Genomic DNA, 12,169 nt, shown 5'->3' on the forward strand with positions numbered 1-12,169 from the left:
GAATGAAGGTAATGCCTAGTTCAGTAGGCAAAGGTGCTGGAAAAGAAAGAAAATCTATTAGTTATAGAATATTGAAAGATGTCATTGCAGGAAATGGGAAAAGTGAGCATGAAAAGAAGGAGTAGAAAAACCATGAATGTGACATTGAAAGAGAAAAAGAAAGTGAATATAAAAGGAAAACAACGTCTGTTAATATAGAGAAACAGAACAGTGAAAGTGAAGGCAGTTGTAAGAAAATGAATCGATATGATGACAAGGAAAGTGATGACACAGTAAACATGACTGAAGTCATTGAAAAAGGAGAGGAAATCAGCAAACAAGTTATGGCAAAAGAAAAGAATGTAATGAAAGAAGAAGCTGAAAGGGAAAGAAAGAGTATAAAGACAAGTGAAGTTGTTAATGGAAAAGATAATGATAAAATCAAAGTTTTCAACTATACTGAATAGGATGTTAAATTGGCTCCCCAGAAAGTGAAATATGAAAAACAAGGAACATCATCTACCAAAGAGGAAAAACCAAGAAATGATGAAGGCAATGAGAATGAACCAAAAGAAGAAGAATGGGTTCTAGTAGAAAAGAAGAAAAGAAATAAAAAAGAGGCTAAAAAGTTAGTTCCTGAGAAGAAAGGAAACATGAACAGAAAGCGCACGGTGCAATATGGCAAACAAGTGCCAAACGCACCCATTACCCCAGTAATCGCGCCCCGTGTTATACCTACACCTGTAAACTGGCACAACAGGTCGTAGAAGGCGGCGCCATCCCGTCCCAGAGAAGAGCGCCTGGAGAGCACCAAAGATGTGAGAGTCTCAGACCCTGAGCAGCAAAGGAACGTGACGCACCAACCCCGGGTGGCTGCCCCGCGGGTCCTACCTACTCCTGCCAACTGGCACAGGAGGCAGGAGTAGGCACCCCCTACCCCAACCGAAATCAGGCCCATTCACTTCAAGAAGTAGGACTCGGACATGGGAATATTTAAGGCCCTTATGAACAAATTATCGCCTAAAAACTTCGACAGAATTTCCCAGCAAATCGCGGCCTTCATTGCTGAACATCCGGGCACAGCGGAATCGGCGGCCGAATTAATTGTCGAATTTGCGACTAGACAGCAGTTTTATTCGCAGACTTATGCGCAGCTGTCCAAAATGTTGACAGAAACTATGGGCAAAGAAATAAAGAAAGTCTTCAAAACCCGTCTGGTGAGCAAGTGCCAGTTGCTATTTGAACCACGGGAAAAGACAGAAGCCTCTAATGAGAACGGTAACCTCTCTAATGAAGAACGGGCAGAATGTGAACTCAAGAAAATATCTTGCAGAAAACGATACGTCGCCCTGTGCGTCTTTATCGCGAACCTTTGCCTTGAGGACCTTATACCGGCGAGGAGAGTGGCCTATTGCGCCCAATTCCTCCTCAGAAAAAGAGACGAGACTTCTCTGGAGGCTGTCTGTGCACTCCTCCAGGCAGCGGGTCAGAAAATGGACGAGGTAGCTGGGACCTCACCCATTGGAACCCAAGAAGTCTAGAAAATCTATTCTTTAATTACTGAGATCGTTGACAAGAAATTAACTTGCAGTCGCCTAAGATACCTCCTGACTGATATTCAGGAACTCAGAGGTCGTAACTGGTAGCCAAAACATCCGAAGAATTAATGATACAGAAAGTACTCGTTAAGGGTCTCCGTGCGTATGCATAAGATGAGCTGAATTCGAAAATTGGGAATTGTAATTCGTCGTCATAAATGGTTATTGTAAACCATAGACGTGATTCATAATTTGTCTTCGTAATTTTTATGGTAATGACATTGAAAGAGTAATGGTATTAAAATGGCAATGCTATTAAAATAGTAATGGTAACAACGGAGTAGGGTTTTCCCTCAGCTGAATAAAATCAACTGTCGACAACGTTCGTCTGAGCAAAATCCTTAATAAATATATAGATAAAAATAATTCAAATGAATATAAAATCAACTAAAATAATCTCACCAAAAAATTTAAACTATTTTTAACAGAAAATTGCCCTCACAGAAAAAAAGAAAGAAATAATAATAATAATAATAGTCATAGTAATAATAATCTATATATTACGCTTGTACCTATATGTTTCACGCGGTGAAGTCACGGGAACGAAGCCTTCCAAAATTGCTGAGAGCGGTGATGTCACGGCAAAAAGGAGACGACTGATTGGCTGCCAGCTAAGCGACAGTGGTGACGTCACGGCAACGGAGACGACTTATTGGCCGAGAGCGGTGACGTCACGTCTCAGAACCCATTGGAAAGCCTTTAGATCCAGTTAATCTTTTAAATCTCGTGAATCTTTAGATATCGCTGATCTTTTAGGACTTTTGAATCATTTACATCTTTTGGGTCTCTTAGATCTTGTGAATCTTTTAGATTTTGTAAATCTTTTTTTTTTTTTTTTTACATCTTGTGGATCTTTCAGATCTAGTGAATTTTTAGATCTTGAGGGTGTTGAAGTTCTTCAAGCTCCTGAAGGTCTGGAAGATCTCTAAGGTCTTGAAGTTCTTGAAATTCCTGTATCTCCTGAAACTCATGACGGACACGATGATCTCGAAGATCTTGATGCTTGTGTAGAGTTTGTTATGACGACACCTGTCTCACTGGCTGGCTGAGTAGGCTGGAAGGTCACTTAAGAGAGTCTGTGAAATGTCCAACTTGGATAAAGCAAATGTTCGAGCGTTTTAAATGTAATCATGGCCAAAACAAAGGAATTATCTTTACTAGAAATATTGCTTATAGAGAAGTGTTGTAGATTTATAATAGATCTATTTCACTATATTGTTTTCTCACTGAATTGAACGAATACAAACATTGAGGAACAATATGAACAAGTAAGAGACAGAAAGCCATCTTAAAACTTTGAGGAAGAGATTTACAGCGCGTCCGACATGACGTCACGGTGCAAAGGAACCGAAGTAGTTTTATTCTGGCTAAAGACAGACGATTTTATTCACCTATTTATCACATTCTTTCGAGAGAGAGACGATGGGAGAATTTGACGACAACGTCGGGAGACTTTGACGATTCCTTTGTGAAACTGTAAGACTCCTTCGGGAGAGTTTGAAGACTCCTTTGTAATACTTCAAAATTAGATAACCGTGAAATTTCCGCGAGTCCTGCTAGTAGTGGTATTAGTAGTAGTAGTAGTAGTAATGATAATAATAATAATAATAATAATAATGATAATAATAATAATAATAATAATAATAATAATTAATAATAATAATAATATTAACAATAATAACAATAATAATAGTAATAATAATAATAATAATAATAATAATAATGATAATAATAGTAATAATAATAATAATATTAATAATAATGATTGATGATGATGATGATGATAAAAAGAAACATCAACTGAAGTAATCTGACCGTAACAATTTTTTTGCCTCTCAGCTGAACAAAGTTATTTGGTGTTCGCAAGAGCAAAATACATAAGATAACCTAAGGCATGAGCAGGGATTAGATAAAAAAAAAATCTGAACCTCTAGGATTAACCTTAAAAAAAATAAAGAAAAGGTGGGAGGTGGAGGTCAAGAGGAGAGGTGGGAAAGGGGAGGTCAAAGGGAGAGGTGGGAGGGGAGGTCAAGGGGAAGATAGGAGGGGAGACGTCAAGGGGAAGATGGGGAGGTCAAGGGGAGAGGTGGGAAAGGGAGGTCAAACAGAGAGGTGGGAGTGGGACGTCAAGGGAAAGATGGGAGGGGAGAGGTCAAGGGGAAGGTGGGGAGGTCAAGAGGAAAGTGGAAGGGGAGGTCAAGGGGAGAGGTGGGAGAGGGGAAGCCAGGGTGAGGGGTGGGAGGGAGAGGTTAAATAAAGGTGGAAAAGGGGGAGGTCAATGAAAGGTGGGAGGGGAGAGGTCAAAGGGAAAGGTGGGAAGGGGGAAGTTCAAGGGGAAGGTAGTAGGGGAGAGGTGGATATATATATATATATATATATACATATATATATATATATATATATATATATTATATATATATATATATATATATATATATATATATATATATATATATATATATATATAAGTAAATAAAGGAGTAAACGATTAGATAAATGAAAATATAGATAAGAAAAATAATAAAATGTATCTCATATGATACATACATATACTAAGGCTTTTCCCCCTTACAAGGGGGGTAGCCAAAAAGAAAAAGGCATAAAATCATTCCCACCCATTCCATCCCTGAATACACTCCACACCCCTCCACCCTCCCTCTTATCTTAGCACCTCCTGAATCACGGGTCATCCCTGCACCTTGTCCACTGCCCTGGGTCAGAAGCAGTGTCGCAAGACACAGCATATCCACAGCAAGGCCGCTTCATTAAATCGGCGACCCCCCCCTCTCCGTCCCCCCATTGCATAAAATGAGAGGACGGGGAGAAATCCCTTCGGGCTGCGTCAAATTTTGCTCACACATACTACCTCACCCCCCATCCACCCGCCCATTCCACCTCATGCTATCCCAACATCATCCATATACAACCATTCTCCATTCACCACTGTCTTCTGTCCTCTCCCGTCCTTCCTCAACAGACATTCCCCTCTTCCCCAAAGCCCCCTTCACCCCATCCATCCACCTCATTCTAGGACGTCCCTTCATGTTCACTCCCTCCACATCTGCCTTCCACACCTCTTTTACTAGTCTTTCTTCACTCATTCTTTCCATGTGTCCAAACCATCCTAATATTCTTTCATCAACCCTATCTCCCAGTATAGTTTAACGTCACAAACTCCCCCCTATCGGGAGGCTAGGACGGTGACCCTCACAGAGGGCTTTGTAGCGTGGAATTTAATGAACCATGCCCTTGGTTCAACTTTGCTGGTGGCAGGATTCGAATCGCCCTCACCCCGACTTTCGCCGCAAGTAACGACGCCCTAACCCACTCAGCAACTATACCAAACAGTAAAACAAGAACAATGAAAAAGTAATTCAATAGAACATATGTATGAAAATAACAAAAACAACAACAAAAATAAATTTATTAATATATCAAAATATAAAAAAAAAAAATCTAAGACACTGATAAAACACTACATGGAAGAAAGTAGGAGTGACTGTAAGTTTTTGAAAGAAAACGGGTTGAAGATAGAAGACGAAAGTGTGAAGAGGATTTCACGATAAATAGAATAGATACCATGAAGTATTTAAATGGTGATGCTGACAGAAAATGGAATGTTGTTATACGAAAAAAGAAAAAGAAGACAAAATTATCTAGGAAATGGGAAAGAAAAGAGACAAGAATGGGGAGAGTGGCAAAATAATAATTTGTGCAAATGAAAAATGTAAAGAAAAAAAAGTACATTTTACGTAATAAAAAGTAGAAGGGACAACAAATATAAAACAAAACTATATATATATATATATATATATATATATATATATATATATATATACATATATATATTTACATATATATGTATATATATATTATATGTATATATACATAAATATATATCTATGTATATATATAAATACATATGTATATGTATATATATATATATATATATATATATATATATATATATATATATATATTATATGTATTTATGTATGTAAGGCAAATTTCTGAGTCCATGTATCATTTTGGTCATTCTTCTCTGTACTGATTATAGTGAATTGATGTCCATTTAAAGGTGACTTCATGATAAAGAAGTTAGATCGATCCGTATGATATTCGATTGTGGGAAGATCGTCTTATATGGGATTAGGCGATGACTTGGCAAGAATCGGAAGTGATTGGGAGATGAGAAGAGGATCACAGGGATGAGAGAAGGTGAACACTGGCTGATTGGAAGTCTGGGGTGAGAGAGAGTGGGAGAGAGAGAGAGAGAGCGAGTGAGAAATAAGGTAGATAGAGAGAGAGAGAGAGATTGGCAAGCAGATAGACAGATAAACAGAGTGGCAGACAAGAAGATGGACAGGCAGGGAGACAGGAAGGCATACGGGCTGTGCAAACACAAAAAAGAGAAAACAGAGAGAAAGAGAAGGAGATAGTAAACGTCAGACATTCAGAAAAAAAGAGTAAGTGTTCGAGAGATAGAAAAATAAAGAGAGAAAGAGAAAGAAAAATATCAGGAGAGGAAGAAAGAGAGAAATATTAAGAGTAAGAGAAAAATAAAAATAAAGAAAAGAAAGAGGGGAGAAAAATACAGAGAAAAAAAGAGAGAAAGAGATCAGGAGAGAAAGAGAGAAAGATTTAGAGAAAGAAAAAATAAAAAGAAAGAAAAGAAAGAAGAGAGAGAAAACATATATATATATATATATATATATATATGTATATATATATATATATATATATATATATATATATATATAATGTCAAGGTGGCAGGGGGAAATACCAGTCTTGATCCAATTATTGAGTTTATTCCCAATCTCTCTCTTTCTCTCTCTCTCTCTCTCTCTCTCTCTCTCTCTATATATATATATATATATATATATATATATATATATATATATATATATATATATGTGTGTGTGTGTGTGTGTGTGTGTGTGTGTGTGTGTGTGTGTGTGTGTGCGTGCGTGCGTGTGTGTGTGTGTGTGTGCATGTGTGCGTGCGTGTGAGTGTGTGTGTGTGTGTGTGTGTGTGTGTTTTGGCTAGGACTAGCCATAATGGCGAATTTTTTCATGATTTAGGGCCAACCAACAACAGAATAAGCTCCTGTATTCAGCTTTGGGTAAAGGAGGAAATGAGAACCTAGTGTATTTTCCAAGTCTTCCAAGAAAATTCTTAATTTCATCTTACTTCTACGGTTTTTTTTTACTGAATCTGGGGCAGGAGCTTCGGCGCTTTAATGTGTTGGGGGAACTAGATGTTCGCCGACACCGTTCTCGAGGCTCCCGGCCACGGGTCTTCTACGGACTCTGGTGAGTTCGTAGAAAAATATATCAAAAAGGTTGCATTCAGGAAGGACGAAGAGGGCCACGTATATGTGCATATCCTTAAATATAAGCTTCATTCCTACGAAACTTTATACACTCCTGTACCTCAAGATGTGGCTGATTTCCTCTTCAATCAGCAAGGGCAAATCACAAGAATGAGTCCTGGAATTCGGGGAATGCCTAGTACAGAAGTCAAAAGTGCTGAAAATGAAAAAGAATTTATTAGTAATAGAATATTGAAAGATATTGTAGGAAATGAGAAAAAAGAGCGTGAAAAGAAAGAATAGAAAAGTCATGAATGTGATATTGAAAAAGAAAAAGAAAGTACATATAAAAGTGATGACACAGTAAAAATGACTGAAATCATTGAAAGAGAAAAGAGAATCAGTAAACAAGGAATGGCAAAGGAAAAGAATGTAATGAAAGAAGAAGCTGAAAGGGAAAGAAAGAGTGAAAAAGCAAGGGAAGTTGTGAATGGACAAGATAATGATAAATTGAAAGTTGTCAACGATAAAGAATAGGATGTTAAATTGGCTCCCCAGAAAGTGAAATATGTTGAACAAGGAACATCGTCTACAAAAGAGGAAAAAACAAGAAGTGGTGAAGGCAATAGGAATGAGCTAAAAGAAGAAGAATGGTTTCTTATACAAAAGAGGAAGAAAAGAAATAAAAAAGAGGCTAAAAAATTAGTTCCCGAAAAGAAAGGAAGCATGGACAGAAAGCGCATGGTGCAATATGACAAACAAGGGCCAAACGCACCCAATACCTCTGTGATCGCGCCCCGAGTTATACCTACACCTGTGAACTGGCACAACAGGTCGTAGTAGGCAGCGCCATCCCATCCCAGAGAAGAGCGCCTGGAGACCACCAAAGATGTGAGTGTCTCAGACCCTAAGCATCAAAGGAACGTGACGCACCTACCCCGGGTGGCTGTCCCGCGGGTCCTACCTACTCCTGCCAACTGGCACAAGAGGCAGGAGTAGGCACCCCCTACCCAAACCGAAATAAGACCCATTCACGTCAAGAAACAGGACTCAGACATGGGAATCTTTAAGGCTCTAATGAATAAATTGTCGCCTAAAAACTTCGACAGAATTTCCCAACAAATCGCGGCCTTCCTTACCGAACATCCGGCCACAGCGGAATCGGCGGCCGAATTAATTGTCGAATTTGCTACTAGACAGCAGTTTTATTCGCGGACTTATGCGCAGTTGTCCAAAATGTTGACAGAAAATATGGGCGAAAAAATAAAGAAAGTCTTCAAAACCCGTCTGGTGAGCAGGTGCCAATGCTTATTTGAACCACGGGAAGATACAAAAGCCTCTTGTGAGAACGGTAACCTCTGCAACGAAGAACGGGCAGAATGTGAACTCAAGAAAATATCTTGCAGAAAACGATACGTTGCCCTGTGCGTCTTTATCGCACACCTTTGCCTTGAGAACCTTATACCGGCGAGGAGAGTGGCCTATTGCGCTCAGGTCCTCCTCAAAAAAAGAGACGAGACTTCTCTTGAGGCTGTCTGTGCCCTCCTCCAGGCAGCGGGCCAGAAAATGGACGAGGTAGCTGGGACCTCACCCATTGGAACCCAAGAAGTCTAGAAAATCTATTCTTCAATCAGTGAGATCGTTGACAAGAAATTAACCTGCAGTCGCCTAAGATACCTCCTGACTGATATTCAGGAACTCAGAGGTCGTAACTGGTAGCCAAAGCCTCCGAAGAATTAATGATGCAGAGGATATTCTTTAATCGTATTCGTGGGTATGCATAAGACGAGCTGAATTCGTAAATTCGGAATTGTAAGTCGTCGTTATAAATGGTTATTGTAAACCATAGACGTGATTCATAATTTGTCCTCGTAATTTTTATGGTAATGACATTGAAAGAGTAATGGTATTAAAATGGCAATGCTATTAAAATAGTAATGATAACAACGGAGTAGGGTTTTCCCTCAGCTGAATAAAATCAACTATCGACAACGTTCGTCTGAGCAAAATCCTTAATAAATAGATAAATATATAAAAATAATTTAAATTAATATAAAATCAACTAAAACAATCTCACCAAAAAATTTAAACTATCTTTTACAGAAAATTGCCCTCCCAGAAAAGAAAAAACTAATAATAATGATAATAATAGCCATAGTAATAATAATCTTTATATTACGCTTGTACCTATATGTGTCACGCGATGAAGTCACGGGAGCAAAGCCTTCCTAAATTGCTGACGACTGATTGGCTGCGAGCGAAACAAGAGTGGTGACGTCACGGCAACGGAGACAACTTCTTGGCCGAGAGCGGTGACGTCACGGCAAAAAGGAGACGACTGATTGGCTGCCAGCTAAGCGACAGTGGTGACGTCACGGCAACGGAGACGACTTATTGGCCGAGAGCGGTGACGTCACGTCTCAGAACCCATTGGAAAGCCTTTAGATCGAGTTAATCTTTTAAATCTCGTGAATCTTTAGATATCGCTGATCTTTTAGGTCTTCTGGATCTTTTAGATCTTTCGTGGCTCTTATATCTTGTGATTTTTTTTTTTTTTTTTTTTTACATCTTGTGGATCTTTTAGATCTAGTGAATTCTTGGATCTTGAGGGTGTTGAAGTTCTTCAAGCTCCTGAAGGTCTCGAAGATCTCTAAGGTCCTGAAGTTCTTGAAGTTCCTGAAGCTTCTGAAACTCATGACGGACACGATGATCTCGAAGGTCCTGATGCATGTGTAGAGTTTGTTATGATGACACCTGTCTCACTGGCTGGCTGAGTAGGCTGGAAGGTCACTGAAGAGAGTCTGTGAAATGTCCAACTTGGATAAAGCAATTGTTCGAGCGTTTTAATGTAATCATGGCCAAAACAAAGGAATTATTTTTACTAGAAATATTGCTTGTAGAGAAGTGTTGTAAATTTATAATAGATCTATTTCCTAATATTACATTTTCACTGAATTGAACGAATGCAAGGATTGAGGAACATTATGAACAATCAAGAAAGAGAAAATCATCTTGAAAATTTGCGGAACAAAGATTTACAGAGAAGAAATGATATGAATGACGAGGAAAGAAGTCAGTATCTTGAAAATATGAGGAACAGAATAAGACAACAAAGAAATAATGTAAATGGCGGTAGACATCATGGCAACAAAGCCTTGCTGAGGACTGATTGGCTGCGAACGAAGTGTGAGTGGTGACGTCACGGCAACGGAGACGATTTACTGGCCGAGAGCAGTGACGTCACGGCAAAAAGGAGACGACTGATTGGCTGCCAGCTAAACGACTGTAGTGACGTCACTGCAACGGAGACGACTTATTGGCCGAGAGCAGTGACGTCACGTCGCTACAGCGCATCCGACATGACGTCACGGTGCAAAGGAATCGAAGTAGTTTTATTTTGGGTAAAGACAGACGATTTTATTCACCTATTTATCACATTCTTTCGAGAGAGACGATGGGAGAATTTGATGACAACGTCGGGAGACTTTGACGATGCCTATGGGAGATTGAAAAACTCCTTCGGGAGATTTTGAAGACTCCTTCGTAATAATTCAAAATTAAATAACCGTGGAATTTCCGCGGGTCCTACTAGTAGTTGTAGTAGTAGTAGTAGTAGTAGTAGTAGTAGTAGTAGTAGTAGTAGTAGTAGTGGTAGTAGTAGTAGTAGTAGTAGTAGTAGTAGTAGTAGTAGTAGTAGTAGTAGTAGTAGTAGTAGTAGTAGTAGTAGTAGTAGTAGTAGTAGTAGTAGTAGTAGTAGTAGTTGTATATGAAAACAAACAGCAACCAAAATGCAACATTTTTTATTGGATGAGATGTAGACTGTCATTCTTACTCCTAAGATCAGCCCTCCTATGCCTGAGAGGTACCAGGTTCCCACTTCCCAAATCAGCACAAATACAAAACCTAGATTTTGAGCAGACGGTGGTTGACCGTAGGATAAATGAACTTTTGTATTGGGCATTATCAATAAATGAATAGATAAAAGGGTCGTCGACCACAGTCATTGGCGGGAGAGTGGCCAATAAAATGTCTTTGGGAGACAGATCCTGCTGCTTCAACCACACCGTTCCACGAGCATGGATGTCGTATAAAAAAAAAAAAAAAAAAAAAAAAAAAAATAGTAGGTAGTGGTATAGTAGTAGTGGTAGTAATAATGATAATAATAATAGTAATGATATTATTATCATTATTATTATTATTATTATTATTATTATTATTATTATTATTATTATTATTATTATTATTATTATTATTATTATTATTATTATTATTATTATTATTATTATTATTATTATTATTATTGTTATTATTGTTATTATTATTGTTATTGATATATATATATATATATATATATATATATATATATATATATATATAATAATGATAATAATTGTAATAATAATAATAATGATAAAAAGCATCGGCTGACATAATCTGATCGTAACGATTTTTTTGACCAGAAATTTGCCTCTCAGCTGAATAAAGTTATTTGGTGTTCGCAAGAGCAAAATACATAAGATAACTTTTAGGGCATGAGCAGGGATTAGATCGAGAAAAGTGAACCTCTAGGTTTAACCTTAAAGAAAATAGAGACGTGTGAAGGGGGAGGTCAAGGTTAGAGGTGGGAGAGGGATGTCAAGGGGAAGGTGGGAACGGAGAGGTGGGAGGTGAAGGTCAAGAGGAGAGGTGGGAAGGGGGAGGTCAAAGGGAGAGGTTGGAGGGGAGGAAAATGAGAGGGGAGACGACAAGGGGAAGGTGGGGAGGTCATGGGGAGAGGTGGGAGGGGGTGGTCAGACAGAGATGTGAGAGAGAGACGTCAAGGGGAAGATGGGGAGATCAAGAGGAAAGTAGGAGGGGAGGTCAAGGGGATAGGTGGGAAGGGGGAGGTCAAGGGGACAGGTTGAAGGGGAAGGTGGGAGGCGAGAGGTCAAGGGGAAGGTGGGAAGGAAGAGGTGGGAAGGGGGAGGTCAAGGAAGAGGTAGGAGGTGGACATCAAGAGGAATATGGGAAGGAAGAGGTCAAGGGGAAGGAGGGGAGGTGAAGCGGATAGTGTGAAGGGGGTTTGTTTAAGGGGAGAGGTGGGATGGGGAGGTCAAGGGGAGAGGTGGGAGGGGAGATTAAGGGAAGAAGTGGGAGGGGGGATGTTAAGGGGAGAGGTGGGATAGGGAAGGACAAGTGGAAAGGTCAGGAAGAAAGTGGGAGGTCAAAGGGAAAATTTTAGGGGGGTTGGTTGAGGGGAGAGGTGGGATAGGGAGGTCAGGGGGATAGCTGGGATGGGA

This window comes from Oratosquilla oratoria, unplaced genomic scaffold, assembly GCF_046742065.1.
Source record: "Oratosquilla oratoria isolate Oo_2021 unplaced genomic scaffold, ASM4674206v1 SCAFFOLD71, whole genome shotgun sequence".
Classification (NCBI taxonomy): domain Eukaryota; kingdom Metazoa; phylum Arthropoda; class Malacostraca; order Stomatopoda; family Squillidae; genus Oratosquilla; species Oratosquilla oratoria.